This window comes from Rattus rattus, chromosome X (genome assembly GCF_011064425.1).
Source record: "Rattus rattus isolate New Zealand chromosome X, Rrattus_CSIRO_v1, whole genome shotgun sequence".
NCBI lineage: Eukaryota > Metazoa > Chordata > Mammalia > Rodentia > Muridae > Rattus > Rattus rattus.
Genome location: NC_046172.1, coordinates 52018225 through 52041471, shown reverse-complemented (window position 1 = coordinate 52041471; position 23247 = coordinate 52018225). Strand labels below are relative to the sequence as shown.

General features: G+C 40.3%; 1 protein-coding gene across 1 annotated transcript in view; it reads left to right on the top strand.

Annotated features, from left to right (window-relative positions):
- The first annotated feature begins 4644 nt into the window (after window positions 1–4644).
- Window positions 4645–23247, top strand: part of Zfx (zinc finger protein X-linked) — a 43321-nt gene continuing 24718 nt past the window's right edge. Inside the window, 2 exon segments of the mRNA XM_032889567.1 lie at window positions 4645–5037; window positions 13382–13449. The gene's annotated coding sequence lies outside the window, so the exon portion shown is untranslated.

The following is a 23247-nucleotide window of genomic DNA, read 5'->3' as shown; positions in this document are numbered from 1 at the left end:
ATATAGTGGGCTTCATCTCAAAAAACAGGGCTGGGGATATAGCTCAATTGTAGAATTTACTAGTTCTTTACATTTATTCCAAGTTGTGCAAGCATCGCCATTAACTGATCTTTTTAAGGCCTCATAAATTCATGACCATATCCAGTACATTCCGATCCGTAGAAGTTAGTATCCTTCAGATGTTCGCCTTTTCTGAACTTTAGCCAGCCGGGCTCTTTGAACTGGTCCCCAAGACCTTTTCCACACACTATTATTAAAGTCAGCCACTTTCTTTTCTTGCTTTCCTGGAGAAGGTGTTCTGGCTCATTGTGTCCTTTTCTGGTCTTCAGTAATTTCTCTGAGGAGCCCTGAGTTCTTCAGTGGGAAACAGTGGAGGTTGAACGCTGGCACCAGGGGTGTTCCCGATTACTGCTGTTTGTTTCTAGGCCACTGTATTGATTTTTCCCTCTTCAATGGAGCTATTCGGTCTGCTGTGTCCTGTTACTTATACTCCCTGAGGTACAATCTGCCCATTGGTGAGTTTTGGGAATTATACAATATCTTACTCAACTAATGATTCATATGAAAAACATTGCTTGAAACTTCACCTTCTTCTCAATCGTTACTTTGCACTTATTTTCCTCAGGGAAGGCATACAGCTTGCAGACTTAAAAATTCTTATTTGGCACTAATTATATCCAACTGAACTCTTCAGAACATGCAACTTGCTCATGCTAAGTATACTTAAGTATGAAATATCAGACAAGTGGTTAATTTTTATAGGGCATGCTCAGATAAAGATATAGCTTCCCTAGGGGAAATTTTAAAAAATTTAAATGTTGGGATATAAAATAAATGCATCATCACAACTTTATTCAAGAGAAAGTCTGTATTTGGGGTTGGGATTTGGCTCAATGGTAGAGCGCTTGCCTAGCAAGTTTAAGGCCCTGGGTTGGGGTCCCCAGTCCGAAAAAAAAAAAAAAATAGAACAAAAAAAAAGAAAGTCTGTATTTACTAATAAGTCAGAAATACACCATCTTGTTTGGATTCCTACTAGTGACCATTGTGGAACACAAATCTTTTTGAACTAATCTTTCTCGGGGAAATGATCCAAAGGCCTCATATGGCTTCTGGTTCAAGCATAAATAAGCATGTCAGAAATTCTGTTATTAAAACTTCCAAAATTGACTGGATTTTTTTTAACATAAATGAACAGCTCTGAAGGAACAAATACATATCAGCATACTGTCAAAATTCTATTAAGTGCTTTGAAGTCAGTCATTTTATATTTCTAATATAGGCTTTTGGAATATTCTGCTCTCCGTTTCTTCAGATAAAATTTCCTCTTATTTTGTGTTTACTTAGCTGAGAAAAAATGAAAGCAGTTTAAGACTGTGTTTTTTGTTAGGTGTTTGAGACAGAGTCTACCCATGTATCCTGGGCTGGCCTTAATTCAGCACTTTCCTGCCTCAGCCTCAGCATTGCTTGAGATTAGAAGTCTGCAGCATCATGTTAAGTTCAAGAATGTTTTTATCGCTCTACACAGCCTCTTTTTTCCAAGTTCTGCAAGCCAGGCAGTGGTGGTGCACACCTTTAATCCTAGCGCTCAGGAGGCAGAGGCAGGTGGATCTCTGTGATTTTGGAGCCAGCCTGGTCTATAGAGTGAGTTCCAGGACAGCCAGGGCTACACAGAGAAACCCTGTCTCAAACAAACAAACAAACAAACAAACAAACAAAAACAACAAAAATGTTTTGTAAGGGTAACCTTTGCATCCTTGTTGCTTCCTTTCACCAAGAATCTACACACCGTTTTATCCGGAAGGCAGAGAATTGATACCCAAGGTTCTATAGTCATTAACACTATTAGAAATTAAGCAAGAGGTGTCTAATGCTTAATCACCCAAGGCTTGATTAAGAAAGGCTTGGGGACTGGAGAGATGGCTCAGTGGTTAAGAGCACTGACTGTTCTTCCAGAGGTCCTGAGTGCAACCACATGGTAGCTCACAGCCATCTATAATGGGATCCGATGCCCTCTTTTGGTGTGTGTCTGAAGATAGCTATAGTGTACTTATATATAATAAGTAAATTTGGAAAAAAAACCAGAAATGCTTTTCAGTAATCTTAGGTACACTAGAGGTTTGAGCATACTTTCATAAATGATGTAGCTTTTTAATGATAGTTCACTATCTCTTCCTCCTCCTTTTTGGATGCAGTGCTGGCTACCAAATCCAGGACTTAGCACATGATAGACACATTGAGCTATATATCTCTGCTACCTTTCGTCACATGAAAATTAAAAAAAAAAATACTTGATTCTATGTATGAAGTCATCAATAGGATTCTCATTGCACTTTAATAGAAATATGTCTAATTTAAGCATCAGAAGTAGGCCATCCTTTCTTTCCCCTTTCCTGTCAAAGTTTCTTTATATATGCCAAGTAATCACAAAGGGCTCTTTGACACTGTCAATACCCAATAACTTGTGTGATCTTGTAAACTGAAGCAGCATCTTTCTTTATTCTCCTCGAACACTCTCTTCTTAAGTGCTTAGCAACTGCTAGAGGAGTTGGTGGTTAACAAGGGAAAACCTGACCAGAATGCTGACATTTGGTTTTTCTGTTTTGAACCTGCTGTTTATGGTTGTGTGGATGATGTAGATTCCCTTCTGGCCAAACCTAGTATTAAGTAGAGGACCTTAGAAAGTACTTTAAACACAGGTTGTCATTAAATAAAACTGTATTAATATGACCATAAAACCCCATACTTTTTTGAAGTGAGGCTGCTCTTCAAGTCTTAGACTGCAAAGATTCCTTCCTTCTTCGTTTCTAGAAACATCTAAAAAATGCAGAGCCTGCCTGCAACTTTTTTTTTCAAGTTTTTTTTGAGAAGACCAGGCTGGTCTGAGCTCTTGATTTTCTTCTTGCTTCTGACTCCTGAGTACTGAGATTAAAGGCATATGCCACCCCCAACCTTTTCTCATTTCTCTACTTGAAGCACTCTTGCTTAATTTTATTTTCATGTGGACATACCCTGTATCATAGCTCGAATTTCCTGTAAATGGTGAAAATGTTGTCATTTATATTTGAAAGACTTTTTTTTGATGGCAGGAAGCTAAAACCCCAACAAGAAAATTACTATCTGATTATTAGATAGATTTGCTAGATTTCTAGTAGATCCTCAGGGAGGGAATGATGGAACCCATCACAGATTTACGGCATTCTTTCCAGGGTCCATGCTCATTTCTATTCCAATCTCAGTATAAGTTCTACCCAAAAGTCCCCCACCCCCCTGCTTTTTTTTTTTTTTTTTTGGACAGAATCTCACCCAATAAACAGAGTCTGGCCTGAAACTTGCCAAAATCCTCTTTGACTTAGCCTTTGAATTGTGGAGATTACAGGTTTGAGTTACCATGCTCATCTCCCTTTTAAAAACAATTTTATGATTGTAAGATGTCTGACACAACAATTTACATATTTGGCATTAAAATACATAACCTCCACGTTTAAAGACATTTCACACCAGTATGCTATTTGCTTTATCATCTTTGTTTTTTGATATTTAAAAATGTCTGTGATCCCAGCACTTGGGAGGCTGAGGAAGAAATTGTCAGCCTGGGACTATATCCCAAACATTCTTACATCCTCCTAGTACACCACAAGTTATATCATGTTAGAGTCTACATTAATGTACAAAATACATGATTTAACGTTTTCCTAGTAACTTTTTAATATTGTTTTAGCCCCCAGTCCAGTATAGAAATGTAATAATTGGGCGGTAGTGGCATATGCCTTTAATCTTAGCGCTTGGGAGGCAGAGGCAGGTAGATCTCTTGAGTTCAGCCTTGTCTACAAAGCAAGTTTCAGGACAGCTAGGACTACACAGAGAAACCCTGTCTTGGAAAAAGAAAATGTAACGTAGTAATCTAGACAGAGGAAAACACAAAATTCCTGTTTTTAAGTTTATAAATATTTTGTCGAATCGGAAATTTTCCCTTCTCTATCTTCTTAAAGTTTCAGAGACTTAAGAATCTTATTTAAAAAAAAAACCTTCCAGATAATAGTAGAATGTATAGTATTATTACTGAAACATACATTAAAGTTATAATTCATACACTTCCAGTGTAACACACGTGTAGTTTCTATACCACTAAAAATTCTCTTCTCTGCAGTGTGCAAAATGTAACCCCCCCCTCCAAAAAAAAGACCAATTTGGCTTCCTGACAGAAAGCTTATTTATTAAAAAAAAAGTACGGGGTTTGGTAGTTGTTTTTGGCACCCCCCCCCCAACACTTTGCCTGCACCATTCAAATTGGCAAGCCCATTTTCATTTTGTTACAAAGTTGTTTTTTTTTAAGGGAAGACACGGGACGGCGAGGGTTGCTAAATTTATCTTCATCCCCAGGCACCGGGGATGAAAACACACACACATACACACACAGCACACACACACACATTTACGGTGGAGGGGGGTCTGAGGGCCTGTAAAACAACTCTGAGCACGCCTCAGGCCAGGACCTCGCGGAGGCGGTAGGTCTCCTGGAGGCCCCTGGGGTGGCTGTACCAAACATGGTGGGGGTGGCCTCGGGCCTCCTGCCTCGACAGGGGTCGGCGTGACCACGGCCTAAGTGGACTTTACAGCCGAGGCGGCGGTGGCAGCGGCGTGTGTGTGGCGGCGGCGGCGGGCGGGAGCGCGGAGGTGGAAAGAAGGGGGGCGCTGTCACGGAAACTCAGGCCGCCCGAGACCCCGCCGCAGCGAGGCCACTGGGCTCCCCGGTTGCGGGGCGTGAACGGTGCCAACCCGGGGCGTCAGAGGGACCCACCGGGCGGAGGAGGGGGCCCATCTATCCTTCCGCATTTTCCTGGGTCTCTCTCCCCGGCGGTGACGTGACGTGCTGACGGCGGGCCCGTGCCGGGGAGCTGGGCCGCTTTTTGTCAGCTCCGAGCTCGGCCCCTCCTCCCTCCCTCCGCCCGCCCCACCAGCCGGAGCCCGGCCCAGTGCTCCAGAGAAAGGCCGGCCTGCAGCACCCGCCACCGTCGCCGACCGCCGCACGACTGTCCGGTGAGTCCGGGGTGCCACTGCGGCCGTAGGGCCTAGTGCGCGCGCGGCGGCCTGGTCTCGGCCTGGTCGGCGGCCCGCAAGGCGCCCTCCCGCGCTAGGCCGGGCGGCGTGGCGCGCGACGCCGAGCAGGCCCCGAGGAGGCCGCAGTTAGGCCCGGGGTGGCGCCCGGGTGTTCAGAACGGCGGTTAAGGCGCGCTCTGCAAACGGGCGGGGGCCAGGGCAGTGTTGCCCGGCGGTTGGGGAAGCAGATGAGGGGTCCTAGGTGGGCGACGCGGCCGACCCGGGGCACCGTGCGGGGGCGAGGCCTGGCGAGGAGGCTAAGGCTGCAGGCATGAGGTGAAGGCCGCAGGCCGGCCCGGCCGATTTTCGCTATGTAAATCGGCGAGGGGGAAAGAGGGACGGGGACAAGATGGCGGGACGATCGGCGCCTGCTGCAGGGTACGACTGAGGGGTTGCTGGAGGGGAGCCGCCATTTTGAAGGCGGCGTCTGAGGAGAAAATTCCGCTACAGCCCGTGAGGGGGGGTGTGAGAGCGGGCAGCGGCGGCGCTGGCTACGGGTACCGGAGCCCGGGCGCGGCGTCGAGTGTGCGCGCAGGGGCGTGTTCGCTCCCCATGGCGGCCATTGCCCTCGTCGCCATGATGAGCACTTGGATTCCAGGCGCTTGGCGGCAGCGCCACCTTCCTGCCCAGCCTCCCACAGCCCCGTGACTGGCTGCTGTTTCCGCTGTATTTCAGCTCAGCTGCCGCAGGCGGCCATCGCGGCTGTCTTGGCGCCGGAGCCACCTCATCCGTATTGCCCCGGGGCTTCGAGCCTTTCCCTGGCGCTTGCTGCCGCTTCAGGTTGATATGCAGCGGCGGCAGTAGTGGAGCCGGAGACATTTTATTACTTTATTTCCTCAGAGGTAGACATGGCCATTAGGGTGACTCTGGTGCGGTGGTTCTCCGCCAATCGTTGCTTTCACGAGTCTGTGAATAAAGAAAGAAAAGTGATGGGAAAGTTCTCACCACTCTTTTGACCAATAGGGGGGAAAAGGCATCCTACGAAAGCGGAAGACTAAGTATCGGAGGGAAGTTTTTGTGTTCCTTTCTGTGGAAATAAGTTTCTTGGGACGCTGTGTTTAAATTTTAGTATATTCTTTTTTTTTTCTTGAGGAAGATTAAAGGGCAGAAAGTTATTTTCTTATCGAACAATGTAATGTGATTATTATCTAGCGTTCGTTTATTCGCTGTGGTAGTTTGTGAGATTTTTAGAGTGGAATTCCACCCTTGAAAGTTCTTTCGATCTCACCCCGCACAACTTTTCTGGTAATCCCATGCTAGCCGTGCTAGATGCTAAGGAGGAGGTTCTTGTAGGAGGTGGTTGCAGGAGGCTTGTTGTTCAGAGGTAGAAGAGCAAATGTTGAAATGTAAGAAGTGCCGCGCGAAAGCTACAACTGAGTTGCTGTGGGGTTTCAGAGGACGCATGGTTTCCTTATGAAGCATCAGGAATGAGTTTCTGAAATAAGTGCATTTTGAGGTTCCAAGCCTGGTGTTTTTAGGTGGTGGCCCAGACAGGCAAAGGGCGTTTCAAGGGTGAAGTTTCTTTAGAGAACGCTAAGTATTTACTGTTTGGCTGAACTGAATAGTATATGCAGGAGGCTTGGAAAGATGGGTTGCAGAGTGAATGGTGGAAGGGCTTATCCTCCGTGGGGAAGCAGTGGGGGAGCCCTCAGACTCGAAGGATGACAACACCCGGATCTGTGCTTGATAGCTATCAGCTCGGTTGGCCAGAATAAGTTTGAGAGAAGTAGATTGTAGTGTAGGCTGACCAGTGTTTTCATAGTGATGGTAATTACAAAGAGTGGTCAGAAGCCAGATTTTATTACCCCTTTAAAGTATTTTATTACATTTTTGAATGATCCATTTTCGTTAGCTGCTCCTTTTTCTCTACTCGCTGTAAATAACGTTTCGCTCAGAGTTGTTTCTCTAGTAAACAGTAGAGTTTCCTATAATTTCATTTATTATTATTGAAAATTAAGACTGGTGCTTCTTGAAGAAGATGAGAACGTACGAGAACGTACGAGTGTTCCCATGATGACTTTTTTAGGAAATCAGTTTTGTAAAGTGGTTTGGAAGGATGGTTATTGAAAAGCAGTGGCCTTCAGCTGCCCTTTGCAATCTGTTTTTCTCCCTGCTGAGAGTTTTGTTTGAGAGGCTGACTAAGGTTATTTGCTAAGCAAGCCTTCCTGCATTTTTGATTAATATTTGACTTATCGAGATGCTTATGTGGGAAATGTGCTTCACAGTTGTACATTTATTCACTCTCAGTGGCTTCACTTCTGAAGACAGCAACAGGTTGGAAATATTGCTCCTGAAGAGTGGTTTTCCTAGAGGCCATGGCAAACTTTAATTAAAGAAGTTTTCTTAAGCTTGGTGGTGTTGGCACATGCCTTTCACTCCAGCATTCAGGAGGCAGGGGGGTTTTTGTGAGTTTGAGGTCAAAATTAAAAAGAAAAATCACATTTAAAAATTCTCTTTAAAAAGACTTTCAAGATGCAGTTCTTGGGTGGGGGGGCAGAGAGCAGTCAGAATGCATAATATACAGTGTGAAGTTCTTAAGTTTAATTGGTACAGTTAAGTGGTTCTTTGTAAAAAAGGTAGATGGTGATTTTTTTGTTTTTGCAATTTCCTTTTTTCAAAAACAAAAACAAAAACAAAAAACCTGCTCTCAAATTCTTTCAAAGACATTTCTCCTTCCTTTGCTTGAAAATGTTTAGTCTCTCAACATTGTTAATGATAAGGTGTTAATTATGCTTATGCACAGTGGCAATTCACCTTTAAACTTAAAAAAAAAACAGTTAAAAGGCCCCTGAAATCCTTCATCCTCATCAAAGATATAATTTTTGTTTGTTTTGAGACCCAAATCTTATTAAGTAGCTTGGCTAGCCTCAGCCTCAGCCTCCTAAATCTCCAGCCTCAGCTTCCTGAGGCATGCATATCACCACAACTGGCTTAGAGTCCTCCCCTCCCTTTTTTAAACCTAACTGAAAGTCTAGCCAGTTACCTGGTTGTCTGTGTCTCTTCCTAGTCTTGAGTTTTTTTCCGTGCATACATTTCACTTTGCCTTTTGTCTCTGTATAAGGACTGCCTTACCTCTATCTAGCCTTGGTGTCTGCACACACATTGGCCTGCCTCCTTTGGGATGGAGCTCTGTCCCTTCTTTTTGGTTGGCTTGAGACAGAGTTCTCTGTAAATAGTCCTGGCTGTCCTGGAACTCATTATGGTAGGCCAGGCTGACCTCACCTCTGAGTGCTGGCATTAACCTTGCCTAATTTGGTCTCTTGTAACTTTGCTGGTTCCTTTCCCTGTCCTTACACGTTTTTTGTTTTTGTTTTGTTTACCTCACCTGTCTTTCTTTGCTTTAACTTTCCACTTCACCTTTTACTAAAACCAATAATTCCCAAGTCAGGAGATTTCAGCCACATGCTAATGTTGTCAAGTATGTTCTGTTTCACACACTCTGCTTTTTCTTTCTCCTATGGTGGGGTTTCCCTCAAGGTTTATCTGTTAGCTTCTCTCTCTGGAATCTTCTCTGTTAGTTCAATGTCTCTTACCATACCCACATATCTAGTGTCTAATCCAGCATTTGAGGTGTCTAGTGTGTCTTAACATAGCTGCAAACAGACTTATCCAGCACATAGATGACCAGTACTATTTATAGGATTATTTTAAAGCTCAGGGTCCCCAAACAACTCCCATTTCTTACTCTTTCTGTTGTTAACACCATCCGTGTTCCTGAGCTGTTACTTTTTTGTTCCATGAACAATGTGGACATCTTTAGCATTCAATCTTTAATGTTTTAATGAATGTTTGTATGTTTGTCTTCTCAATAGAATGTAGACACAGGTTCTCATTTGTCTTTGTCCCCAAGCAGTACCTGGCATATGATCATCATCTTCCCAAACAATTATCTAAATTATTGGGCTCAGTAAATTTGATTTGTTGAATAGTTTCCAGCTATTCAAATTCAGTTATCTATCCTGTATGTTCTTTGACCAAGGGATATTCATTTTAAGGCACACCTATCTTGTTAGGACAACAGGTCAAACCCAGGTGCTGAGTAACCTCTATCCTTGCCCCAGATCTGATTGGAATATAGCCAACCTGCTCCTATTCCTGCCAAATTCTTTATCCAGACAGCATTTTTTAAAATCCATGTAATCTTAAAACCTTTTTTTTTTGCTCAGCAGGAAGTACACTTTAAAGAAACTAAATGGCCTTAATGTATTTAGCTGTTTGTTTAAAGTTTTAATTATGAAGTTTTTCAGAATTGTTAAAGAGTAAATATTGAGTTGACAAATTTTAGTTTGTTGTGATGTTTTAATGAAATGCTCTCACAGCTTACAACTTCAAGGATGCATCCCCTTTAGCCACATTCCTCTTTTCTACATGCAACCATTGTTCAATATGTATGTAACTAAAGTAATATCAGGTATTGCCTTATGCGTCTTAACTTTATAGTGCATTGTTGTATATATTGAACATGCTTTGTTTGCTGGTTTGTTTGTTTGTTTATTTATGCATGCTTTTTGAGAGGGTTTATGTGTAGCCCTGGTTGTCCTGGAACTTGATCTGTAGACTAGGCTGGCCTCAAATTCAGAGATCTGCCTCCCGAGTGCTGGGATTAAAAGGGATGTGCCATCACCTCCTGAGAGTACCAAACATAGTTTTAAAGATCCAATTTATTGGTTTCCAATGTGCTACAGGGATTCTTCCAGGTCCCTAATGGTCTTAGAGGAGGCTGATGAGGTCAGAATTAGCTTCATAATGCTGTCACTTGCCCTTTTTATCCACATTCACCTGTATATTATTCAGGCATTAGAGAGTACATGATTTATGATGTCATACTTGAGTAAGTGCAGAAACAGTTGGAATTTATCTTTCCTCTGTGAAGTGAGTCATTAGATTTGCAGAAATAAAACAAGTTTCAATTTCAAAAAACTTAACATAGTAAAATGTTATTCATGCTTAAAATTTTTAATGAATTAATATTTTTAAATGTTTAAAAACAAAAGACAAGATCTTGCCCCAGTTCCACAGGGGCTTGAAACTTGGTAATCAAGCTTTTAACCTCTCAAGTCCTGAGGTGGCAGGCATGTGCCATTATACTGTACTCTTAGTTTAAATTTCTCTGAATGACATAAAAAACATCTTATGGTTATGTCATTTTGAAAGCTTAAGAGTCCTGAAACCAAAAAGTTTGAAAACTACTGTTGTAGTTCATTCATACTTTTGGGGGACAAGCAGTACTGGGTATCAGAGCAAGGTCCTTTTGGGTGCTAAGGAAGCTCTCACTAATACTGTATTTCAATATATAAAAATGCCGATCTATTTATTTTTATGGGGGACACATTAGGCTGTTGGCAGTTTGGAGCAATTTCCAGCTTTGCTGTCGTGAGCATCCTCAAACAGTTGTTCCCCTTGTAGTAGAAGTGCAGTTGCTGTATTGAGGAAGTCTGTGCATTGTCAGTTTTACTGGGAATTGCCAAAACACCAAATTGCATTTCATTTGACACTCTCACCAGCTGTTTCTGAGCTTAGTTCACCAGAACATTGCAAAAGATTAGATTTTGCTGTTTTCCTGATCTGTTGGGTATAAATGCGATCTCCTTGCTGTGTTTATTTTCCATTTCTTTGGTTACTATTAGAGTTGGCTGAATTGCTTCTCCAGATTTACTGGCCATTTGAGTTTTCTGGGAATTGTTTATGCATACGTCCTTGATCAACTTTTGTGTTGGACTGTTGCCTTTTTCTTATGGTTTATGGATATTTTTATATTGTGGATCTTAAAGATTTGTGATTATATATGCTAAAAGTATCTTCCTACTCTGTGGCTTTTCTCGTAGCTTTGTTTACTTTTTGTGTTGGAGTTCTTAATGTGAAGGTAGCTAGTTTTTGGGCTGTGTGCTCTCGCTCTCTCTCTCTCTCTCTCTCTCTCTCTCTGTGTGTGTGTGTGTGTGTGTGTGTGGTGTTCTAGAAATTCTTAAAGGTAATCATGATACCTTGCTCTCCTTTTCTTTTCTTTTTTTTTCTTGAGACAGGTTTTCTCTGTGCAGCTCTGGCTGTCCTGGAATTCACTCTGTAGACCAAGCTGGCCTAGAACTCAGAGATCTGTCTGCCTCTGCCTCTCAAGTTCTGGGATTAACAATGTGTGCTACCACTGCCTGGCTGTGTGCTTTTTCATATACAGTTTATCTGGAAAATTTTCTCTGGTGATGATGCAGGGATCTCATTTATTTTTGCATTTCTCAGTTCAGTCTGTCTCCCCTGAGGTATTACTGCATTACATACATCTGCACATGTTTTCATTTAATTTTGTTTAAACTTACATTGCATCATTTATTTCTATGTATATTCGCGGGGCTGTGTCTGGAGGTTAGATGAGGACCTGCAGGGATCATTTCTCTCACCATGTGGGTCCTGGCGATTGAATTCAGGTCTCAGGCTTGATGGCAAGTGCCTTCTACCACTGAGCCACCTCATTGGCCCCACATCTGCTTTTAGTTTCTGTTTCTGTTTTTATTGACCTGTTGGGCTAGTTCTATCACTGCCACCTTGATTTCATGATGCTAGCTTTATAATTAAATCTTAACTTGTTCATTTTTTAAAGGATTATTTTATTGGATTTTTATTGTGTTTGCCTTTAACTCTATTGGAAACACTAATCTCAGTTTGTTATCTTTGTTGCCATTGTAAACCCAGTTTTCTTTTCATTTGTTCTCTGTCCCTCCACCCTGAACCTGCTTTGGTGCTGTCAGGGATTAAATTTAGTGATTAACACATGCTAGACCAGCGTTCTTCCGCCAAGCTGTGTCTTTACTCTCTCTCTCCCTCCTTTTCTCCCCTTCATGTGTCCTAGGCTGTTCCCAAACTAGCTGTATATAACCAAGAATAACTCTTGCCTTCTGATCCTCCAGCCTCTGTATCCAGAATGCTAAGATTATAGACATATTCCATTATGCCAAGTTCTTTGATAGTCTTAGATAGCACTATGGATGCGATGCTTGGGATCGAACCTAGGACTTCATGTGTGCTAGGCCAACAAACTGACTACATCTATCCTCAGCCTCTTCAGTCCTTATTTTAAAAGATTATTTATTATATATGAGTATACTGCAGCTGTCTTCAGACACACCAGTATAGGGCATTGGATCCCATTACAGATGGTTTTGAGCTACCATGTGGTTGCTGAGAATTGAACTCAGGACCTCTGGAAGAACAGTGAGTCCTCTTAACCACCAAGCCATCTCCAGCCCCCAGTCCTGGTTTCTTAATTGCTAATTTTTTTCCACATAGTTGCCCATGTTGGCCTTGAATTCACTCTTTAGCCCAGACTGTCCGAGATTTTGAGATTCTTCTTCCTTCAGCCTCTGCAATTGTAAGCCAATTGGGTGCTACCAGCCACCTCTCCTGCAAATGGTGCTGAGGACTGAATGCACAACCTTGTGCATGCTAGCCAGACAAGCGCTCTGCAGCTGTATAAAAGACCTATACCAGTCTTTAACTTTCTATTTTATCTTTTATAAACAGCATGTGCATTCATTTTACAACATTGCTGAGCTCTTGTGACCATATGTTATAGATTCTGAAATATACTTCCTACATTTTAACATCTTTGAAATAGAGCCCCAATTGATAGTATCATATAATTACTTTCCCAGGCAGGTGCCATTATATAGTTACAATTTTTTAAGGTGGTTTCTCTGTTAATTTGGCTATCCTGAAATTGACTCTGTAGACCAGGCCGGCCTAGAATTCACAGAGATCTGCCTGCCTCTGCCTCCTAAGTGCTGGGATTAAGGATGCGTGCCACCACTGCCTGGCACATAACTATATTTTGCTATCACTTTAAAGAATATGTGCACTGTTGCATGTTATTTCTTGCCAAACAGTGCAACAGAACACAGGATTGCTAAATGGTTATCTGCCTTGAAAGAATGCTATAGATAATAGTAAAGCTTACTAAGAAATGCTACAATACAAGCACTTGCTGACAAAATAGTTTTGTTAGAAACAGTTGACCAGGTTTGAGTTAGAAGAGCAACTTACAGTGGAACCCTGAATGTAAATTGGGAATACCTACCCTACTAGTTCTTTTACACATATGCGTGCGTGCGTGCGTGCTTGAGTGCGTGTGCGTGCGTGTGTGTGTGTGTGCGCACGCGCGTGTGTGTGCGCATAGCACTATAAAAACCCTACCCAAAATAATTCCAAAAGTTATTTTGCTAAGTCTAAATGAAAGTTCAAGATAATGACATAGGATATCCTATTAATTGGGTTTTTTTCTCTTTCTGTTTTTCTACAGGTGCGTATAACTGTGCCCAGCTAACCTTGTAAGATGAATTGGGGAGCATTCCCTCTTTTTTGAAACAGGTCTGTTGCATAGAGGTATCTGATCACTGAAAGGTAGACAGACTCCATTTGTAAAACTGTACTTGGTTTCTTCTTTTTTTGTAGATTGTGGATTTGAATTATTAATAGCCCCCTTTCTCCTGTAGTTATATCCATTTTGCTTTTGAGGTTTTTTTTGGGGGGGAATAATTTATACAAAATAAAGTATAAATTTTCAAATATTATGACATAATACAGTTTCCTTGATGATTAAAAATTAACTTTAATTTCCATTTTTTCTTATGCATTGTTAATAACTAGCCTGTGCTAATCAGATTTTTCAAACTGTTCATTTTACGGATGTTTTGTGTTTCTATTTTTGGCACTATTATTCCTTTCTATTTTGTTTCTGTATGATTTGACATTTAAAAAGAGCTAAGTTGGAGGCTGCTTACTAGTATTTAACCGATTTTTAAACTACATGGATTGAAATTTGGAATTTTTCCTCTGATAACTGGATCTTATGATTTTGATACTTTATTTTTATTATTAAGTGGTTCTGAATGCATTGTGCTTTTCATAATTTTTCTGTTAAAGACGGTCTCATGTAGCACTAGCTGGCCTCAAACTCACTGCTAGCCATAATTCTTGATCCTTTTGCCTCTGTCTCCCATGTGCTGGGTTTACAGACATGTACACTGTGCCTGTGTTCTGACTTTTCTTTTCCAACTTCATTGTATCATGGTTGGGGAACATTGACTAATAAACAAAACTCAGTTGTAGTTATACCAACAGCAAGCAACTTGAAAATCAAATTTAGGAACAAGGATAATTTATAATAAGATCAAATAGCATATAATATATTTTAGTAAATCCAAAACATACTGTAACTTTTATTTTGGTTTTTGCTTTGTTTTGGTTTGTTTTTCCAAGACAGAGTTTTCCTGTGTAGCCCTGGCTATCTTGGAACTTGCTCTGTAGAACAGACTGGCCTTGAACATTTATCCCGCCTCCCAAGTCCTGGGATAAAAGGCAAGCGTCACTGCACTTGGCCTTCTTCCCGTTTTGAATGATGAGTCTTAACCATTGTCTGGCTCCTTCCTTTAACACTGTGGTGATTATGTTGTGTTAATGTCTCTCTGTATGTGGAGATAGAGTCCCTCTAGGTAGCTCTGGCTGTCCTGCAACTCACTGTGCAGACCAGGCTGGCTTTGAACTCAGAAATCACCTGCCTCTTCCTACCCAGTGCTGAGGTTAAAGGCGTGCACCATCAAGCACAGCACTATTATTCTTTTTACATGATAGGTCTTATTTACAAATATTTGACTTGAAGTTCAAAATAGCCAAGTTTCTATTTTGGTTAAATTGCCTCATGGTTTTGTTTTAAATGGGGAATTTTATTTGATAAAGCTTTGTGTTCTGGCATAGTTTATTCCAGTTTGGGAAAAATGTGATTTTTTTTTTATTAAAGATTTATTTATTTATTACATGTAAGTACACTGTAGCTGTCTTCAGACACACCAGAAGAGGGCACTGATCTCTTTACAGATGGTTGTGAGCCACCATGTGGTTGTTGGGAATTGAACTCTGTGGACCTCTGGAAGAGTAGTCAAGTGCTCTTAACCGCTGAGCCATCTCTCCAGCCCTGTGATTATTTTTTTTATTTGAATTTTAGATTTATTTATTTTATGTATGTGAGTACACTGAGCTGTCTTCAGACACACCAGAAGAGGGCATCAGATCCCATTATAGATAGTTGTGAGCCACCATGTGGTTGCTGGGAATTGAACTCAGGACCTCTAGAAGAGCAGTCAGTGCTCTTAACCACTGAGCCACCTCTCCAGCCTCTGATTTTTTGAAAGGGTTGTATCTAACAATTTTGTTTTTTTTTAAAAATTTGTCGTAATTAGATTAATTTTTCCTTCCTCTTCCTCCTTTCTTTTTTCCCCAATACTAGGGATTGAGTATTAGGTATTAGGGTCCTACACATGATAGGCAAGCACATTACCATAGAGCTGCCCCTCTGTGTATAACAAAGTGCTGGTAATTTACATGTTCCTCATTGATTTACAGTTTTCTTAGAAGTTTTTCCCCCTTTTTTGTATCGGTTCTCCATATTTCAATTATATTTTTTATATTTTATTTAATTATATTTTTATGTTAGTAGTTATTGTCTTCATACTTCTTAGGGAAAAAACCCTTAGATAATTCCATCCTTAAAATAGTTGATTAGTTTAAAAGCACTTGTTGATAGTCAGCTTGGAGTATGTTTATTGCTGGTCTTGTATGCCAAATCCAGCCCGTTCTTTTGTTTGATGACTCAAGGATTTATTAAATTATATATGCAAAGCCTATTGCTATTAATACAACATCAGTATAGAAACACACCCTACAGTTCTGCAACTGCCAATTAGAAAATGTTGTTCTAGTTATACAAAGGCCCAATATTATATTCTTACCAATGTTTATGATGCATGGAGACCATTACTGGTGTTAGTATAATGTATTTAGGAATAGCAGTAATAGAAATCTTATGTTTATGTAGGTTAGGAATAGCGTGGAGTCACTATTAGTTACTTTTATTTAGTATTAGTGGGTAGGACGGTGATATTAACAGTGTTTATAGTTAGTTTGACACGATGGCATATGACTTTAACCTTAGCACTAGAGAGGCAGAAGCAGGTAGATCTCTAGTTCAAGGCCAATCTGGTCTACATAGTAGTTCTAGAATAATTAGGACCGATAGAGATATTGTTTCTCAAAAATTCGATTAAAAATAATAGATAGAAACATAAATGAATGTTCATAGTTTATATTTGTGGTATCGGGTGTAGAACCCAGTTTCAAACAAGCCAGGCAATCACTCTACCATTGAACTATACCCCTAACTCTTCATAGTTATAAATATCTTGAATGTTTTAAAAATATCTTGAATGTTTTAAAAAGTACAGAGTGATAATATATGAATTTAAAAACTAGTTACCAGACAATTAAGAAAAGAATTAGTTTGAATAAAGTAATTGAAAGTTAGACCACATTAAACTAAAAGTGTAAGGCAGATACAGTAGTTAGCACCTGTAATTTCACAAGGGGTTGGGGATTTAGCTCAGTGGTAGAGCGCTTGCCTAGCAAGCTCAAGGCCCTGGGTTCCGTCCTCAGCTCCAACAAAAAACAAAACAAAACAAAACAAAAAAAACAAAAAAACCCCAAATATTTCTTTACCCTGCATTGTATTTGATGGAAATCGACTTCTTAAAAATTTCACCTGTAGTGGTTGTATTTCGCATATTCTTGTCTAATGTAATTTAAATTAATCTCCACTCTATATTATGTTTACATACTGTCTTTATCCTAGTTTTACACACTCCACTCTAGTACACCTACAGCTAAAAACAGGATATATTCAGGAGACATGTGAGTAGGATTTCTGTTGAAAATCCCAGCAAAAGTTACAAAGCAACTTATAATTAGTCACTATGAAGTCAAAAAGGGGGAAACAAAGAGTCGTTATATTCGTCCCATCATGATAAACAGTAGAATGTTATGGTAAGTGGATTGGTCAACTACTGCATGCCTTTAAAGGGTAATGCTTTTATAAAGGGGGCTCTATTGCTCTACATATGTGAAAACAAGTGCCAAGCCTGTACTGTTCCTACCATCAGGCTAATCTTAAAAGCATTTAACATAGTGTGCTATTGTTAGCTTACAAATATAGCTAAATTCAGAGGATATTTTTGGCAGTTCTTAATCTGAGCAGGAATAGGGGCTTTGGAAAAATAAGGGTTTTAGGTTTTTCGTTTTAGGGCCAATTTTTAATAGATTGTGAAAGTTCAGGCTCTTTAAGCAAACAGAACCTTGCAATTACCAATTGGCACAGAATGATTTTATGGAAAAGCTAGTCTGTAACAAAAACTTGGACTTAATTCGTGAGTGCAAAAGTTCCAAGTGGGGCAGGGCAAAGAAGGAGGACAAGGTTCTTCCATGCACAACTGCAGGCATTTTCTCTTCCCTTTGACAGAGGAGGTGAACAGGATTGTTTGAAAGTAAAGTAATCTGGTATAATCTGTTCTAATGGACTAGGGTTTGAATTGATTGGTTACTTATGTCTAAGAATATTTGTTCTGTTAAGTGTTGTTTATAATGTGTTACTAGTGATTCATAAAAATTTTTGTCTCATGGATATTTTTGTTTTATTTACACATTTCCATGCTATTTTCTATGGTACGTTAAAAATCATGACTTTAAATTTAACGTAGAATAAATATCAAATACCTTTGCTCTTTTTTTCTCCAAAATCTTGTTGCGGAAAAGAAGTAAAAATCCAGAGCCGAGGAACCTTGAAACATACTTTTCATAAGAATACTTTGTCCTTGTATAAATCAATTTAGAATCTGTCAGGGGAAAAACCAAGAGAGTTAGTGAATCTGTGGTCATATACCAGAAACTGGCATCCTATAAATACACTAATGTCCAAAGCAAAAGGTCCTAGGAGAAAGAGCAAAGTCATGGCCATAGTCAAGTGATTAAAGCTGAGCCAGTTCTCTGTCAGTGTAGGTAGGTCTACCTCTGGTGGTCTTGCAGCAGGAAGTGCATTAAGTTAGCGGAGTTATACATGGATTTATAAAATGGGTGCCCTGGCAAGAAAAGTTGGGGGAGTGTTTGTTTAATTTTGTGATACTGTAGATTGAATGGATTGAATGTAAGATCTTCTGCATGCTAGTCGAAGTACTCCACTTCTAAGCTATTTTCCAAGACCTCTTTTTATTTTGTTTTATTTCATCTTGGTTTTTTTTCCAGGTAGTGTTTTCCTGTGTAGCCCAGGCTGTCCTGGAACTCACTCTGTAGACCAGACTAGCCTCAAACTCACAGAGATCCATTTGACTCTGCCTCCTGGGTGCTGGGATTAAAGATGTGCATCACCCTCTTCGTGTTTTCATTTTTTGAGGCTGGATTTGCTTTGTAGTGTAGTCAGGCCTCAATGTCCCAAGTAGGTAGGATTAGGCTTGTGGCACCATACCTAGCTAAGGGACAGTGTTTTAGTTGGCTTATAGTAATTCTACAGGCTATGAGACTGGGCCTGGAAAGTGTAATACTTTTCTACCATTAAAGGAAAGCCTGACTGATTACATATTTTGTCTTCTGTACGCATATAAAGGATGCTTGTGACTGTTAGAACACAACTTCACTCCTTGGCAAAGCAGAGATTTTTCACTGGGACTGAGGAAAGTTTCCCAGTTGTCAGTGTAACTAATTTAGCAACTTGTCTGTAAATGTGGACAACCAAAAGGAACAATGCTTTTGAGGAAAAGCAGCAGTTTAGAAGAGGCATCCAAAGCATCCAACTGAGAAATGAAACACTAGGGAAGACAGTGTAATGTTTGCTATAGGATAACCATTGGGATCTCAGAAGTGTCTGGGAGAACATTTTTGTCCACCAAAAAATTGAAAGATGGCTATGGAAAAACCCTCAGTTATTTAGGAACCAAAAACAGGATCTCTTGCTGGGTGTGATGTCCTGTGCCTTTAATGTAGGTGGATCTCTAGTTCGAGGACAGTCAGAGAGCATAATAGAGAGAGACCTCGTCTCCAAAACAAAACAAAAGATCTGGTTTGTGATGATCAAGTTAGCCAGTATAGAAGTTAGTAGAAAGGTAAATAGAATAAGAGGGAAGTTGGGTTGGAGAGATAGCTCAATAGTTAAGAACACATATGACTGACAGGACTGGAATTGAGTTCCCACGTTAGGCAGATCATTACCACCTGTAAGTTCAGCTCCAGAAGATCTCACAGCTGGCCTCAGTGGGTATCTGCACTCATGTGCTCATACCTACATATGTAAATACATAATTAAAAGCAAGTAAGAGGAAAGTTACTGATAATAGAGGACAGATTTAGGAGTACTTACCCTGTAATAGAAATTCTAATGAGTGATAGAGAAGCCAGCAGAGTGCACTTAGGAGTTTGAGGCAGGAGAATTGTCACCAGTTTGAGGCCAGCCTGGCCTGTATGAGTTACAAGCCAGCCCTGTCTCAAAGCCAAAAAAAGATGAACTACAGAAAATAGAAGGAGCTGGGGTCTAAGCACTTAACCCTACATGGACTAGGTCTAGCTAGAATCAGTTTAGTTTTGAAAAAATAAAGTGCATTAGGAATATCTGAGTAGAGGTAAGAAAATACCTAAGATGAAAGAACTTAGCTGGACCTTATGACATGGATATATGTCTTAGGGCTTTACTGCTGTGAACAGACACCATGAGCAAGGCAACTCTTATAAGGACAACATTTAATTGGGGCTGGCTTACAGGTTCAGGGCTTCAGTCCATTATCATCAAGGCGGGAACATGGCAGCATCCAGGCAGGCATGGCGCAGGAGGAGCTGAGAATTCTACATCTTCATCTGAAGGCTGTTAGTAGAAGACTGGCTTCCAGGCATCTAGGATGAGTCTTAAAGCCTACACCCACAGTGACACACCTACTCCAGTAGGGCTGCACCTTCTAATAGTGCCACTCCCTGGGCCAAGCATATACAAACCATCACGATAATCCCAGCAACTAGGAAGACTGAGAGGCAAGAGGATAGAAAGTTAAAGGCCTGCTTGGCATGATAGGGTACGTTAAAGGCCAGTTTGAACAACTTAGTGAAATTGCTTCAAAAGTGAAAGAATGACTGAGATTCAATCAGTGGTAGATAGAACATATTTGCTTTCTGTTGAAGGCCCTTGAAGTTTCTAGTGCCAAAAATCCAAGAAGATGTTCATTGTTTAAGCAAAATTTGATTGAAGGGCCAACTGAGTGTAGATATGGTTTGAAAAGTGCTTGTTAGAGTGATCACAATGAAAACAAATACAAAACTAATGACAACTTACAGTAAAAACTGATGATTACTGATGAGTAAAAACTCAGTGAGAGCAGTGAACATAAATTAAAAAACGGACACAGTTTTAATCTCAGCACTCAGGAGGCAGAGGCAGGCGAGTTTGAGGCCAGCCTGGTCTACAGAGTTCCAGGACAGCCAGGGCTATATAGTTCACTGTCTTAAAAAATAAAAAGAATAGCTGACTTGGAGGGTTAACCTAGTAGAAGTGAGAATACTTGGAGAAATGATGGCTAGCATTGAACAGCACGGCAACATTTGGGAACAAAGTCTAACTAAAGAGGGATATTAATTATTATTAATTAATAATGTTAATTACATTTTAATAGCTGCAAATTTTCACCAGTTTCAATTTCTGAAAAAAATTCTAGATAGGTTTGCTCTTCATGAAGTTTGAAACATTTCCTCTAACATATAATACAATTTAGTTCTCAGAGTGTGGCAGGGAAAAGACTGGTCAGCCATAATATTTTATTACATCAAGATTTTTGGAGGACCACCAGCAAAAAGTGATTTTCCATATTAGTAATGTGAATATTTAAGAATCCTGTTAATTTGTCCAAGAGTAGACAAGGAGGTGTGTAGGTATACGAAAATAGAACACAGCCATGTGTTTGAGTCTAGCCTGGACTGTATTTTGCAAGACCCTGTCTTTCTCTCTTTCCAGGGAAAAAATTAAAGAAATATAAAATAAGTAAATTATCTCACATTCCTAATCTAAGAGATGGTACCAGTGCATTTCCTACTGACTTAGTGGGGGTATTTATGTTGCTGTGTTTTAAAGGTTGGAAGAAAAGAAGTTTGGGTTTGATATTCAATATTTCCCTTAATACTTAATTTTTCCATTCTGAATTGTTTCAGAATCATGACTTTTGTATTGGGAGGGGATATTTTTCCAAATTGGGTTGACAATCTCAGAGGTGTTTCAGAAAAGCAGTAGCAGTGATACTTTTCCTCTGTATTTCATTGTGGTGCTCTGATGCATTCTGTTTGCCTAGTTTTTTTTGGGGGGGGGAGTTGGTTCCTGCTCCCCAGTGCACACACTTCTGTGTCATTGTTGGCCTGGCCCTTTTCTTGATCATATTTTCTAAGTAGTTTCCATTCTAACAGCACAGTTTCCTTTTTATTGTCAGAGGGAATTAACAAGTCTAACCTCAGAGGGGTTACAAAGCCCTAGGTATATATATTCTTTCTACTCATAAGTACAAATTTTGTTTTTTCCAAACTTGATTGAGCTTTGTAATGACCTTCTTCCATGTTTGCTAGAATATGTTAGATTATGATAAGAAGATGAAAATAACAACAGATAATTCTGTCATGGCATATTGGGTTCATATTGTAGAGCCTCTGAGTGTTGGAGAGCTGCTGAAGTATTCTGACCCCAGGGGAGTGCCCTGATCAAAGCAATGGTTGGAGGATTAGTTTCCCACAGATATACATAGCTGTAATACCTCAGACCTTGGCACTAGCTCTTGTTCAGGGTTCCTAGTCATTTGTTATGGGAGTGGCAAAAAGAGCAAGGCCACTTAAGAGGCTATTTTCATGCCTCAGGGATCAGGAAGTTTAAAAGACAATAAGACTGGAGATAATAAAGGATCGAGATGGATTGACTGCTGAGGAGTCCTGTGGAGGAGTAGATGACAAGATATGAGTATGAGTGGGGAAGAAGGAAGAGAGGAGAGTGGCCAAAAGAGTCCTAAGTCTGATGGAAGCATAGCATGGTGCTCTGAGCATGTAGATTTTGGTGGTCTGTACATATGATACTTGAAACCAGGGGAGTAGAGAGAAAACAGTAAGAGGAAGGAGTAAGTGTACCAGACTGAGGTCTGGCTCTGTTGTAATGTGAGGGGAATCAGGGTGGCTACTGTACCGAGAAGGGGGAAGGGAGCTAAGGTAGCACTTTGAAAAAATAGGCTGCAATGAACTTCAGAATTAGTGGAATTGCTTATCTGTCAGAGTGTCGTAGAAAAGCCAAGGAAGATTAGAGCTGAGTTAAGTAGTTGCTTTACAGGTTGAGGAGTTTTAGAATTGATGGGCATTAGTCTTATATAGAGAGACTTGACAGATGTACCTTAATGCATGTATCCCTTTTTTTAATCTTAGTTGGCTTAATTTCACCTAACATTTCATTATGCTTAGAAGGTTAACATACATTTATCACTTTGCAGTTGCATTTTTTTTTTAAGAAAGCGAAAAGAATTATACCCAAAGGTGACTATAAGGTGTAGTAGTAACAGCTTAGAACATATACACCTTGATTTTCATGGTTAAACCATTTTTTGTTTATTAATCTAGCCATCATTTGTTTTCATTTCAAATAGTTCTTACCACAAACGTAGCTATTTCTTGAAAATGATAGAACCGTTTATTATGTAAGTTTTGGGTTTCTCATGATATTTATGTGGAATTTAACATATAAAAATAAGATATATAGGGGCCAGATTCTTGGTAAGATGACTCTTGTTGCATAAGCATGAGGACCTGAATTTGGATCCTCAACACTGCCATAAAGTCTGATATGAGGTGGTGACAGACCCGGCACTGGAGTTCATTAGCCAGCCAGCCTAGCCAAGCCAGGAAGGGTTCAGTAAGAAGCCTTGCCTCAAAAAATAAGGTGAAGTATGGGTCCTAGAATCATATCTTAACAGTTCTGTGTATAACCTGAAGTAACCATAGAAGCCAAGGTACTACTACCTGATGGGAAATTGGAAACTTTAGCTGCACATGGGGGAAGTGGGGGCTGGGGATAAATACAGAAAGGATATTTGTAAAAGCCTTGGGGAAACCTAAAGAATTTAGAAAACAAAAGCAAGGTGGGGAGCAATCAAAGACTATGGAGATGACCTCTGTATGCATACCAAAGCCCACCTACGTATATGACCATGCATGAATTCAGTACCTACAAGTACAATTCAAAACATTAAGCTAGACATAAAATAGCCATTGTTAAAAAGGATACTAAGAAAG